Consider the following 15,048-nt stretch of genomic DNA (forward strand, 5'->3'; position numbering starts at 1 on the left):
GGGAAAGCAGGCTGTCAAGATGAAAGTTGTTTTATCTTCATTGTTTTGAATGCAAGCACACTTCTTCACATCTACTAGTTTATAAAAACAGAAAGGTAGAAAATGCCATTTGTTTGGCTGCAATACTTCAGTGTGGAGAGATGAGTGAGTATTTGCTACCAATTTCATGATTAAATAGAAAGCAGTGTGTTGGCCAGCATCAACATTCCCACAAGTAACGTGGAGCAAATTCATAAAGTAAGTCTCATGGATAACAAGGCTCAACTTTGACCTTTGTCTTGGTCCAGAGCAGGCTTTTAGACCTGGCATGTTGCTGCATGAAGGAAGACTGACGTGATCCATTTCTGCTCTGACAGCTCTCCCCCACACAGCTAGACAACAGCAGCTTATTACAGGGTTGTGGCTTCTCTCGCTATGTCAGGGTTAAGGTCATGGTTAGGGCACAGTGAGGAAATGCGGGGTCTCTGGCTGTCTGCACCACACCTGGGCTGTGAGAAACAGGGAGCTTCAATTTCCAGCTTCTGGATACCACATAGCCAAGCCTGTGCCTTACTGTCCTCACTCACCCTACTGGACAGCAAATATGAGTAAAGGACCTACATGACAAAGGGTAGACATTCCTAGCGTACATTAAAACTTCCAGGGTAAAAAGAGCTTTTTAAGTGAAGGCAGAGCTTCATCTTTTAGCTATAGTCATTAACCCTTATATTTAATTATTTGGGGAGTTACTTGGGGAATTTAATTATTGGAGAAATGGCAGGTGGTAGATAGAAACTTTCAGTTATTGTCTAAGTACATACATATGGGAGCAAAAATTTTAAGCCAATTATAAATATGTAAGCTACTAAGTACTTCATTCGCAAACATAAACAGCTTCTTATTACCTATACTTTTCAAATATTTATTTTATTTATTGCCAAATCATGTTCCTGGAATATTGAGTAAAATAACGAAATTGACATTAAAAAGGGAGAAAGTATAGATGTGCACTTTTTAGTTGTAGAGCAAGCTAATCCTGTGTTAGAGAATAGAAGCTCAGTTATCCCACAAATATTCTGTGCTGTGAGTTGCCTATGTGCTATACATTTAGCAGCTTGTCAATCTTCATATACCATATGGCTGCACAATCATCATTATCATTGCCATTGTAATACGTGAAAATTTTTATCATAATTCATATACTTGTCCTGTGCTGACCAATGAGTAACCAAATCCTCCCACCATGGATGAACTTCAACAAAGGGAACTTAGTGATACTTGTGACAAAGTGAGGTCCTCTATGATTTTGAAAATTGAGCTCAGATGTATCAAATGATAAACAAAGTGTTTACACTCCCCCCCCCAAAAAAAAAAATAAAGAACCAATCTTCTTTAGACATTGTCCACACACCAGAGTTCAGCCATACATAAGAATGGTTTTAGGAACACTGGAAGGTTTGCTTAAATTCAAATATGTTCTCTCCAGGGCAAGCAGCGCAAGCTTTCAAGCCAGGAAAAATGAGGATCAAATGCCAGGGCAGAGTTATTTACTGTGACTTTGAACTAAGGGTTTCTAACCCATCACAGTTGCTATGAGGACTAACAGCCAAAGATCAATACTTTGAACATGACACAACTTCACACATGTCACTTCCTGTTTTTTTTTTTCTTTCTTTTCCCTTTATGATTTAGGGGGCTATTTTCATATCATAAGTGATTAAAAAAAAGTCTGAAAATCTTGAAAACTGTCCTTGAAGAAGTTAAACTCTAATTTTGCATTTTATGTTTTTAGGAAAAAAACTTTAGGTATCTATTCTGGTTAATAAAAGAAACAAAAACTTTAAGAACACAAACAAATATTTGGCTTGTATAAAGTGGCATCTCATCTTGTACAGAGATAGGAAAGCAAAATTGCAGTATTGATCCATAGAGTTGGTTCTTGCTTGGTCGTTTCCTGTTTGTCACCAGGTCCTTATAAAGCTCTTGGTAGTTAAAGAAAGTCAGGATATCTCAGAAACTGACTTTCATTTATAACCTGCTGCTTCACCTAGATCAGGTTACTGGGAAGAAATCCAAGTCAGACCTTTTGACTTACCCCAAAACAGCATGAAGTATGCCTTGCCACTAAATCCCGATGCCTGTGTACCTCAGCCTGTCACTAAATATGATTTAAAGGAACCTTTAGAAAGTCAGGTAAAGGATTTAGTGCTTTGCATGTAGCCTACAGCTGCTGGCCAGCGTTTAAAATGACATAAGTAAGTCATTTATTAAATGGCTCAGTCATTAGATATCCCAGACCGTTAATACATTCTTGTGAGTGAGGGGGGTTCCTTTGGGCAGTGAGAAGGTTAGCCTTTCTCAGCAGCAAGTATTTCTGACAAGATTAATGAGGCACAGGGCAGAGGGATCTGTCCCCCTTTGTGTCTGCTCCACTGGCTTCCTTGTGCTTTCTTTGGTTATCCTTCCCTCTGCAGCACCTGCTGTCAGGGGCAAGGATGAAATGCCAAAATAACATTCCTTCACCTCAGTACTCTTCACACCTTCTCCCTGAGAGTCAGTCCTTGCAGATTGGCAAGTACATTATTTCTCTTGCAATAAGGAATGCCTTCCAGGTAGTTTCAGTTAGAGGAAAAGAAAAAAAACAAAAACAAAAAAAAAAAAAAAACAGGATTATGATCAAGATTAAAAGTTGTTCTCAGTGATGCCTTTTATATAAGGAAAAGAGTTATGTAGGATCATTTCAAAATCATATATCTAATAATGAACCCTGTGTTTTCCTTCAGAGCAACTGTGATCTCTGCGTGATCCATTGTGTCTGTTAGCAGAATATAATTTGCTTCCTGTGCCTGTCATTTGATAAAATGTGTATTTGGCCCCCCTTTTCTCCTCTCATCCCTCAAATAGGAGAGACAGACACTGCCCTGCCTTTGTGAGCTTTTTTCCCTTCAAAAAGATTTATATCACGAGGACTAATAACAAGTGTACTTGCCGTTAACAAAGCCTCCAACTTGGCTTCTGTTTGTTCCTCTTCCAGCTCAGTTTCCCCTTGGTACCTTCCAATAAGTCACCATGCTTTTCATCCGCACAGCCCTCCTAAGTGTGTCTTTTGCTTCGAAAAAAAAAAAAAAAAAAACACATTATTCACATCTTAGAAAAGTTAATGTAACAAAAATTCCCATCTGTGATTTGGAATCCTCCAGCAACTCTTTTGCAATGATGGTCCCGAGCTCTAGTTATTATCTGCTCCAAAGTATTTTAGGTTTAGAATAATGGCCAGGGATTAAAACCAAAGACACGGCATCACAACCCACAGGCCCATAGTGGGTTGGATGGAGGTTGGGGGGGAGGGTGGAAAGTTAGGAGATCATAAAACAGGAAGAAAATAGTGGATTTTCTCAGATAATGCAGATAGTTCGAGCTTAATTTTGTAATCTTGTAATTTTATAGTTTTGAGTTCAGATTCTGTTGCTTTAGCATTTTGATTTGACTGTAAGGATTGATAATAGGCAAATTTTACAAATAAAACCATTAAGTCTAAGAAATAAGTCTAACATACATCATTTATTCAAAGTAGTTCTACTTTTGGAGAAAATCTTTTTACTGGGCACATCTATAAACATCTACAAAGGGGTCATTCAGAGGTGTTCAGTGGTATTTGTGGCTAAGACCACAAATAACTCTCACAATGCTTGACAAGAACACTGCAGAGATTATTCCAGAATCGAGGATTTAAAAAAAAAAACTGACATTGGGAATTAGCAGTAGAAGTTTCTCATTTTCAATTCCCAATAAGAACAAAGTGGTAAAAACAAGAGGGGGCTTACAGTTATACTTTGGTCTAGCTTTCATTTTTAAGAAGGCAACACTGCTATTCTGGGGCACACAGTTCTGTTCGGGAAAGGCAAAGAGGATGGACATCAGAAGAAAAATAAAACAGGAAACAACCTAGGAACCTGCCACAGAGGGCCTCTGAAAGCCTCTGCCATGCAGACTATCAAAGCAGATCCTGAGCCTGATGGCCAACTGTCAGGCAGAGTGAATGGAATTTTATGTAAGAAGTGGGAAATAGTAAGAGTTGGAGAGGACAGGAACTCCACAAGGAGAGCAACAGAACAAGAAAATTTGAACACAGGGAACTTCCCAGAGACTCATACTCCAACCAAGGACTATCCGTGGAGATAACCTAGAACCCTGACAATGCAGCCACTTCTAATGAGAACTGATAGACTAAGATCAGAAAGAAGGAGAGGAGGACCTCCCCTATCAGTGGACTTGGGGAGGGGCATGCATGCAGAAATGGGGGGGGACGGTGGGACCGGGAAGGGAGGAAGGAGGGGCTTATGGGGGGATACAAAATGAATAAAGTGTAATTAATAAAAGTTAAATAAAAAAAATTAAAAAAAGAAGGCAACACTGAAAAAACATTGTTTTTTTTTTTTTTAAATGTTGATATTTCTATTATTTATTTTATTCAAAATAGACTTTTTTTTTTCTTAGTAACAAAAACAATTTAATGATCACTATGCCTTATGATTTAATTATTAGACAGTGTGATTCATTAAGCACTGTACCTATTTTTTTTTTTCTTTTTAGTTACATTTTGTTAACTCTGTGTCCCAGCTGTATCCCGCTCCCTCATTCCCTCCCCAACCCCACACTCCCTCCCTGGTCTCCTCCCTGCCCCTTTCCAAGTCCCCTGATAGGGGAGGACCTCCTCCCCTTTCATCTGTCCCTGTTTTATCAGGTATCTTCAGGGCTGGCTGCAAAGTCCTCCTCTGTGGCCTAACAGACTGCTCCTCCCCTGGGGGGAGGTGTCAAACAGCCTGCCCTTGAGATCCTGTTAGAAATAGTCCGTGTCCCCCTTACTTTGGAAAACTACTTGGTTACTGAGCTACCACAGGCCACATCCGAGCAGAAGTTCTAGGTTATATCCATAGATGGTCCTTGGTTGAGTTTCAGTCTCAGAAAAGACCCTGTGCCCAGATATATTTGGTCCTTGTAGAGCTCCTATCCTTTCCATATCATACTAACTTCCCTTCTTTCATATGATTCCCTGCACTCTGCCGAGGGTTTGGTTATGAGTCTTAGTGTCTGCTTTGAAACACTGCTAGGTAGAGTCTTTCAGATGCCTTTTGTGGTAGACTCCTGTCATAAGTTCAAGGCACATCCCATTTGTCTTTCTAAATGAGGATTAATCACCTTCGCCTGTGTCCACTTTCTTGATTATCTTCTTTAGGTGTGTAGATTTCATTATGTTTATCATGTCTTGTAGGTCTATATAAGCGAGTATATACCAAGTTTGTCTTTCTCCTTCTGGGATACTTCACTCAGAATGATCTTTTCTAGATCCCACCACTTGCCTGCAAATTTCATGATTTCCTCCTTTTTGATTGCTGAGTAGTATTCCATTGTGTAAAAATACCACAATTTCTGTATCCATTCCTCCGTTGATGGACATCTGGGTTGTTTCCAAGTTCTGGCTATTACAAATAAAGCTGCTACGAACATGGTTGAACAAATGTCCTTGTTGTGTACTTGAGCAAATTTTGGGTATATACCTAGGAGTGGTATAGCTGGGTCTTGAGGTAGCACTACTCCTAGTTGTCTGAGAAAGCGCCAGATTGACTTCCAGAGTGGTTGAACCAGTTTACATTCCCACCAGCAATGGAGGAGGGTTCCCTTTTCTCCACAACCTCTCCAGCATGTGCTATCACTTGAGTTTTTCATCTTGGCCATTCTGATGGGTGTAAGGTGAAATCTCAGGGTCGTTTTGATTTGCATTTCCCTAATGGCTAATGAGGTTGAGCATTTCTTTAAGTGTTTCTCTGCCATTCGATGTTCCTCTACAGAGAATTCTCTCTTTAGCTCTGTTCCCCATTTTTTAAGTGGATTACTTGGTTTGTTGCTTTTCTGCTTCTTTAGTTCTTTATATATACTTGATATTAGCCCTCTGTCAGATAAAGGGTTGGTGAAGATTCTTTCCCAATCTGTAGGCTGTCTATTTGTTTTGATGACAGTGTCTTTTGCTTTACAGAAGCTTTTCAGTTTCATGAGGTCCCATTTATTGATTGTTGCTCTTAGAGCCTGTGCTGTTGGTGTTCTGTTCAGGAAGTTGTCTCCTGTGCCAATGAGTTCTAGGCTGTTTCCCACTTTTTTTTCCAGCTGATTTAGAGTATCTGGTTTTATGTTGAGGTCCTTGATCCACTTGGACTTTAGTTTTGTGCAGGGTGAGAACTTCTTCAGCTGATAAACACCTTCAGCAAAGTGGCAGGATACAAAATCAACTCAAAAAAATCAGAAGCCCTCTTGTATACCAAAGACAAAAAGGCCGAGAAAGAAATTAGGGAAACAACACCCTTCACAATAGCCACTAATAACATAAAGTACCTTGGTGTGACTCTAACCAAGCAAGTGAAAGACCTGTTTGAGAAAAACTTCAAGTCTTTGAAGAAAGAAATTGAAGAAGATCTCAGAAGATGGAAAGATCTCCCGTGCTCATGGATTGGTAGGATTAACATTGTGAAAATGGCCATCCTGCCAAAAGCAATTTACAGATTCAATGCAATTCCCATCAAAATACCAACTCAATTCTTTACAGACCTTGAAAAAAAGATTCTCAGCTTCATATGGAGAAACAAAAAACCCAGAATCTCCAAAACAATCCTGTACAACAACAGATCATCTGGAGGTATCTCCATTCCCGATCTCAAGCTGTACTACAGGGCAACAGTAATAAAAACTGCATGGTATTGGCATAGAAACAGAAAGGAGGATCAATGGAATCGCATAGAAGACCCAGAAATAAACCCACACACCTATGAATACTCAATATTTGACAAAGAAGCCAAATCCATTCAATGGAAAAAAGACAGCATCTTCAACAAATGGTGCTGGACCAACTGGATGTCTACATGCAGAAAAATGAAAATAGACCCATATTTGAAAAAACATTGTATATTAATTACCTCTCCTCCCAGAGCCTTTCTCCACTAGGGACTTTCTTCATCACACTATTCTGTGTAAGGTTATTCAGTGTCTTACAAAGCTTTGTTGCAAATACTGAATAAAGCACACATGAGAAACTGTTGGAACAACTGACAATAGTTTTATAGTTAAACAATTACATTAAACTATATTATAACTGTTATAGCCAACTTTAAAAGCCCTGTCAACTCTTTAAAGGAATATTTGGCCTAAGAAAAACTCAAGAAAAAGTGAAAGGGTTAAAAATTTCATGTAAGTATTAAGAAATATAAAATGGTTGCCCAGAACAAAAAACTTCTGAGGAGTTAAGGGTTCAAGGAATGGAGGCAATTCAGAAATTCTGGAATGCTAGAATCAAGAAGAGCCAACCTAACAATTGCCATACAAAAGTAAGTCATTAAATAATATTATAGAAAAACAAAAATCTCAGTTTCTATTTCACTTTCTTCTTTGTGAAGTAGAATCATTCTTCAATTAAAAAAAAACAGAGTGAACATTTTTATGGGAAGATGTAAATTCAAGATAAATTAGAAGATTGGAGAAAAACATCTAGGTGATTCATGCTGATGAAATCTCTTGGTCCATTCAAGTGTCATATAAATCCAACAAAAACCTAATCTCTAGATTGAAAATGGAATCTCTCCCATCCTCCTGCTACGTAACTAGTTAGGAGTCTGTATAAATAAAAACAGTGCTTTTGGGGAAAATGTTCCTTCTATGGGTTCCTTGCTCTTAACTGTTTTTCACATAGCTGTTTCTTCTAAAAGTGTTTCCATTTATTTAAAATACCTTTCTTTAATTTCCCCAGAATATCTACTGCTCTTTGGTGACTCTCTAGTTGTTCTGCTTAGCATTTGTTAGGATATAGTGCATTGGGATTGTGTGTCTGACTTTTAGTTTATTCCTTTCAGTTGCGATGTGAAGACCACAGTCTCCTGGTCACCATCACTTTCTAAGAACCCACATCAGACTGTGGCTCAGGGTACATTCACTAATTGTTAATTTGCCTTAATTTAAGGGAGTGAAATATGTAGAAACTTAGGGTTCTTAAAACGAATAATATGGAATGGGGTAAAATAATAACTTTATTTAACAATTGACAAGTTTTCAGAAATGGAACAGTAACTTCTGAAGACACAGCTGTAATTCATGATTTAAGTTTAATTACGTTCATTTATCTATTTATATATATATTATAGACATATATGCATGTGTATGTGTGTATGTGTGCTTGTGTGTGTGTGTGTGTGTGTGTGTGTGTGTGTGTGTGTGTACATGTGTCATAGACAGCGTGTGAGAGCTCACTCTTCCCTTCTGCTATAAGGTCCCTGGGATACAACTGAAGTCATCAGGCTTGATGGCAAATACCTTCATTGACAGGGCCGTCTCTCATGCTTCACTAGTTCAGCTTCAAAGGCAATAACTGTTGGCCCATGTATTTAGAACTTATGTTGAAATTGAATTATCTATTTAAAAATTACATAGTTATTTTTTTTGCAGATTAAGGTTGGATTTAAAATCTGTAAAATAAAATTATAACTGAGATTCTATGATTATTAATATCTCAGTTGGGAGACTTAGATATTACAGTAAAATACCATTTCTAATCTCAGCAGCTACTTCCCCAAGGCAACAATTTCTTCTACACATTTGTGAAATTTGTCCATCAGTGTTGGCTTGCTTCTATTCATATTTCTATCTTGATAAATCCATCTTATCACAGATCTCCGTGGAAACTCAAAAAGTTGGCTCTTCTGAAATCTTTTTGTGTAGTGTCTCTTGTTTTGTTTTGACCCTTACTTAGGGAAAGGGGAGTATGTTTAGCAGACGATTAGTATAAACCTAAATAATCAAAAAGGGGCTCAGTTCTGGAGAAAACAATAATAATAATTAAAGTTGCCTTCTTCAGTGTCTGGAATTCCAACTGGTACAAACGCAAAGCTTTGGTTTCTCATCACAAAGAGCCACAGAGGCCTCCAGAGTCCTTTCTGGAATTCCAAAGAAAATCTACCAAAGCAGAAACTTCTTTAAAATTTTTTTATTATTAAAAACAAATAAAGGCAAACACAAAGCCATTCCAGTACAGAAAAGCACATCTGAAGAGCCACAAATCCACAAGGTTCCAAGCCTCTGGCAAGTTCAACCTGCTGCTGTAAACTTCCAGACATAATTGTAGTCAGCATACGTCTGTCCGATGCAATAATTAAGACATTGCTCCCACAACAAAATCCTGCTCTTGCTGCATTGCTGCGTACCTTTATGTTCTCAGAACTTAATTCTTCTTCTCCTACATCTATATCTGCTTTTGAACTTTAATTTTTTTCTCTATGCTTTTCTTTTGATTTTTAAGTTAGCATGTGAATTCTCTCGTCTGCCCTGAACTAATAAAACATATCCTTGTTTACATGTATGGTGGCAAGGTAATTTCATGATCTTCCCACAGCTTACAAACAGACCAGTGGTGTCTAACTTTGTGGTTCCATGACTAATGGACATCTGGAGTTGTCAGCTCTGCCTCTGTGAGGTCGAGCTGTGACTTGAACTAAAGCTACAATATGACCATTTACTTAACTTCTCTGCCACTCATGGGGCAAAAAGGCAGGAAGGATGCTCTGTAGTGGAAGGGAAAGTCTTCATTCTGTTTTAATTTTTTCTCTATTAATTAAATTATTTAATCACTTTACAACCTGATCGCATCCCCCTTTTTCCACTCCTCCTAGTCCTACCCTCCTACCTCCTCCTCCCATCTATCCCTCCCCTTTTCCTCGGAAAAGGGGAGACCCCACACACATACCAACCCACCCTGGCACATCAAGTCACAGTAGGAGTAAAGGCATCCTCTGAGGTCAGACAAGGCAGCCCAGCTAGGGGAAGGGGATCCAAAGGCAGACAACAGTGTCAGAGATAGCCCTGCTCCCATTGTTAGGGGATCCACATGATGACCAAGCTACATATGTGTATTGGGTCTAGATTCAGCCCATGCATGTTCTTTGGTTGGTGGTTCAGTCTCTCTGAGCCCCCATAAGCCCAGGTTAATTTACTCTGTAGGTCTTTTTGCGGTGTCCTTGATCCCTCTGGTTCCCACTATCCTTTCTCCCACTCTTCCGTAAGACTCCCCAAACTCAGCCTATTGTTTGGCTTTGGGTCTCTGCATCTGTTTCCATCAGCTGATGAATGAAGCCTCTCAAAAGACAGTTGTGCTAGCGTCCTGTCTTCAAGCATAGCAGAGTATCATTAGTAATGGCAGTGGTTGGCTCTGTCCCATAGATTGGGTCTCAAGTTGTGCCAGTCATTCGTTTGCCATTCCCTCAAACTCTGCCCCATCTTTATCCCTACACTTCTTGTAGGCGGGACAAATTTTAGGTCAAAGGTTTTATGAATGGTTTGGAGTCCCTCTTCCTCCACAGGAAGTCCCATCTGGCTACTGAAGATGGCAACTTTAGGTCTCCTCCTGTAGCAGGTGAGGAATGTACAAAATCTAATCCATTTGAAAGAGTTCAGGAAACTCACTGGGTATTAGAATTTGTAAAGTGGATTCCATGTAAAGATAAAGCAAAAGAAATTAAATAAACCTAGAAACAATGAATATAGTACAGATGTGGTCTGTCTCAAAATCATGGACAGTCCTTTCAATTAAAAATTCATGCTTGTGAAAAATCCATTCCAAAGTTCTCACTTTACTGTAGGCAATGTCAATCCTGTTTCTTCATCTGGTCTATCTTTAAGATTCAGAAACTCATTCTGGCCTGTACTAGGTGGTTATCAGACCTGGACAAGACAGTTCAGGTAAATTTCAATATACATAAGGTTGAAGTGGATATCAAAATTCGTATTTATTCATTTCTCAATATAAAATATATTTTGATCATCTGAATAAGATCTGGAGTTTCACTACTTCTGCTAAACATATAGCATCAAACGGAGGCTTTGATTTTTCTATTAGCTCATACTATCTCACAATATTAAGATTAAAACATGACTTCTAGAGCCAGCTGCCTTGTGAACCCCAGCTTTGCCAATTCTTCCATTCCTGAATTTTGAGAATTTAATATTGTTTTCCTTCAGTTTTCATAGGTTTTTTTTTAAATAAAGGCCAAAAGATTTAATATAAAGTACTGAACTAAAAATTTTAGCTATAAGTTTTCAGAAAATATCTGTAGGACACAGCTTTATGTCAGACAGCAATGTGACAAATACACATCCAGGTAGTTGTGTCTCAGGGAGAAAATCCAAGCTTGTGTCAACACGGGCAGCAAATGGCTGAGCAGTCAGATACTTGGCCTGCTCAGCCACACACACTCAGTACCTGGAGCCTACAGAAAGAGTGTTGGTTTACTACACTCAACTCTAGCTCCAGAGTACAGCTTTCTATTTCATAACTACAAAATTAAAAAAGTTATACAAAAGTGAAAATTCACTTCTTATTTGAAAGTGCCATAGTAGCTTTTTACTTTTAAAGAGCAATGTTGAATGATCACAATTCAGAAATACCACCAAAGAATCACTATATGTGGTCTCTTCATTTTCATTGTGATGACAAGGCATAATTCCTTTTTAACTCTTTTGTTCTCTAACATATCAAAAAATTTTGTTGTATCCTTCGAAGAGGTTACATTCTCTCCTCCTTTGTATCAAATGCCAAGTGATTTTCCCCACGACACGAAAAGGAATATATCCATTGATAAACGCTGTACTTTTTGGCTTTTGGTTATGAGCCTTAGCCCTTGAAAAACTGAAATATCTCCTCCACTCAATTGCATTCTCTTCAAAATATAATTTTCCTTCACACACACCTTCCAAAGCCATTAGCTAAGAAACAAAAATCCTATAAACAATATTTTGTACCCACTGTGTATTTCAAATTATATGAAATCTCATATTCTCATAGTCATAACAGTTTTAAGGTCAAAATTCTTATCACGCTGCCCTCCTTTTGCAGACAAGATTTCTCTGTGTAGCCTCGTGTCCTGGACTAGCTTTGTAGACCAGGCTGGCCTCAAACTAACAGAGATCTGCTTGCCTCCTCTTCTCCAAGTCCTGGGATTGCAGGCATGCGCCATTGCAACCAGTTGCTCATCACCCTGTTATGGAAAGACTTGAGGGCTGAGTATTTTTATCCACTCACTCATTCATTCCGTCTCCCACCCACTTACCCACCCACCTACTCGTTCATCCATTTATTCACCACGCATCCACTCACTCATGTACTTACTCCCCTCCCACCTCCACCCACTCACCTGCTCACCACACCCCCCACTCACCACGCACTCAGGTGCTCATTGCCCATCATTTTTTGTTTGTATTCATTTATATCATGTACCATGTACAATGCTAACCTAAATTAACCCAGTTAGTGACAGTCATATCTCCTTACATCCAAAGCCTGTATTATTTCTAGTCAGCTCACTAAACTAAAATGCTTAACTTCTTTAAAATGTGAAATAATACAGTGAATTAAGGAAAGAACAAAAGTCTTCCTTTTAAGAGACTATTCTCACAAAACCACATGTAAACAATTTCCTATATCGCATACATATATTATACTGTCCTCCTGGCCAACAGCAAGATCCTTCAGATTAGAAAATTTGGCCGTACTACAGAATACACACTGGACATTCAGCAACACCCAAGGCTCCATTAGAGCCATTATTCATATGGATTTCTTTTCCTCCCACAGGGACAGGCATATCAATTTTTCTATATGTTTTGAAGAAGTTAGCCACATGATTTTAATCATTTCTCCCAGGTGGCGGTTAGAACTCGCATGGTGGCCTTATATATTATCTGACCAAGGACAAGTTCTAGTGTGGATTGATGAATGAGCAGGAGACCAAAATCGGAGAACCCAAAGTCTCCTCCCTACCGAGCAATGGTTTCATCATCAACTGAATAGGGCTCTTAGGGGATCTGCATATAGGAAAACTATGTAACTTGGGATTTTGAGCTGGACTACGACATTTGAGATCATCTAATATTTTAAAACTACTTTTTACAAATGTTCCGGTTTGGGTAAAACCTAAAAACCACTTTTCTAACTATTTTGCCTTTCAATTTTTTTAAATTTTTATTAATTACACTTTATTCATTTTGTATCCCCCCATAAGCCCCTCCCTCCTCCCCTCCCGATCCCACCCTCCCTCCCCTTTCTGCATGCATGCCACTCCCCATGTCCACTGATAGGGAAGGTTTTCCTCTTCTTTCTGATCTTAGTCTATCAGTTCTCATCAAAAGTGGCTGCATTGTCCTCTATTGTGGCCTGGTAAGGCTGCTCCCCTCTCAGGGGGAAGTGATCAACAAGCAGGCCAATCAGATTATGTCAGAGGCAGTCCCTCTTCCCATTACTATGTAACCCACTTGGACACTGAACTGCCATGGGCTACACCTGTGCAGGGGTTCCAGGTCATCTCCAGGAATAGTCCTTGGTTGGAGTATGAGTCTCTGGGAAGTTCCCTGTGTTCAAATTATCTTGTTCTGTTGCTCTCCTTGTGGAGTTCCCGTCCCCTCCAGCTCTTACTATTTCCCACTTCTTACATAAAATTCCATTCACTCTGCCCATCATTTGGCCATCAGGCTCATCATCTGCTTTGACAGTCTATACTGCAGAAGCTTTCAGAGGCCCTCTGTGGCAGGTTTCAAGGTTGTTTCCTGTTTTCTTCTGGCTTTCAGAGGCCCTCTGTAGCAGGTTCTGAGGTTGTTTCCTATTTTCTTTTTCTTCTGATGTCCATCCTCTTTGCCTTTCAGGATGGGGATTGAACATTTTAGTCAGGGTCCTCTTTTTTGCTTAGTTTGTTTAGATGTACAGATTTTAGTGGGCTTATTCTATGTTGTATGTTTATATGAGTGAGTATATACCATGTGTGTCTTTTTGCTTCTGGGACAACTCACTCAGGATGATCCTTTCCAGGTCCCACCATTTACCTGCAAATTTCATGATTTCCTTATTTTTCATTGCTGAGTAATACTCCATTGTATAGATGTACCACAGTTTCTGCATCCATTCTTCAGTTGAGGGGCATCTGGGTTGTTTCCAGCTTCTGGCTATTACAAATAAAGCTGCTATAAACATGGTTGAGCAAATGTCCTTTTTGTGTACTTGTGCCTCTTTTGGGTATATGCCTAGGAGTGGTATGGCTGGATCTTGAGGAAGCGCTATTCCTAGTTGTCTGAGAAAGCGCCAGATTGATTTCCAGAGTGGTTGTACCAGTTTACATTCCCACCAGCAGTGGAAAAGGGTTCCCCTTTCTCCACAACCTCTCCAGCATGTGTTATCCCTTGAGTTTTTAATCTTGGCCATTCTGATGGGTGTAAGGTGAAATCTCAGGGTTGTTTTGATTTACATTTCCCTAATGGCTAATGAGGTTGAGCATTTCTTTAAGTGCTTCTCTGCCATTCGATATTCCTCTACAGAGAATTCTCTCTTGCAAACCGAATCCAAGAACACATCAAACATATTATCCACTATGACCAAGTAGGCTTCATCCCAGGTATGCAGGGGTGGTTCAATATACAAAAATCCATCAATGTGATCCACCATATTAACAAACTGAAAGAAAAAAAAACACATGATAATCTCCCTAGATGCTGAAAAAGCATTTGACAAAATCCAACATCCATTCATGTTTAAAGTACTGGAGAGATCAGGGATACAAGGCACATATCTAAACATAGTAAAGGCAATATACAGCAAGCCTATAGCCAACATCAAACTGAACGGAGAGAAACTTAAAGCAATCCCACTGAAATCAGGGACAAGACAAGGCTGCCCACTCTCTCCATATCTCTTCAACATAGTGCTGGAAGTCTTGCTAGAGTAATAAGACAGTTGAAGGAGATCAAGGGGATACAGATGGGAAAGGAAGAAGTCAAATTATCACTATTTGCAGATGATATGATAGTATACATGAGTGACACCAAAAACTCTACCAGGGAACTCCTACAGCTGATAAACACCTTCAGCAAAGTGGCCGGATACAAAATTAACTCAAAAAAATCAGTAGCACTCCTGTATACAAAAGACAAAAGGGCTGAGAAAGAAATTAGGGAAACAACACCATTCACAATAGCCACAAATAACATAAAGTACCT

Source organism: Psammomys obesus, unplaced genomic scaffold (assembly GCF_907164565.1).
Source record: "Psammomys obesus unplaced genomic scaffold, mPsaObe1.curated_primary_1811, whole genome shotgun sequence".
Classification (NCBI taxonomy): Eukaryota; Metazoa; Chordata; class Mammalia; order Rodentia; family Muridae; genus Psammomys; species Psammomys obesus.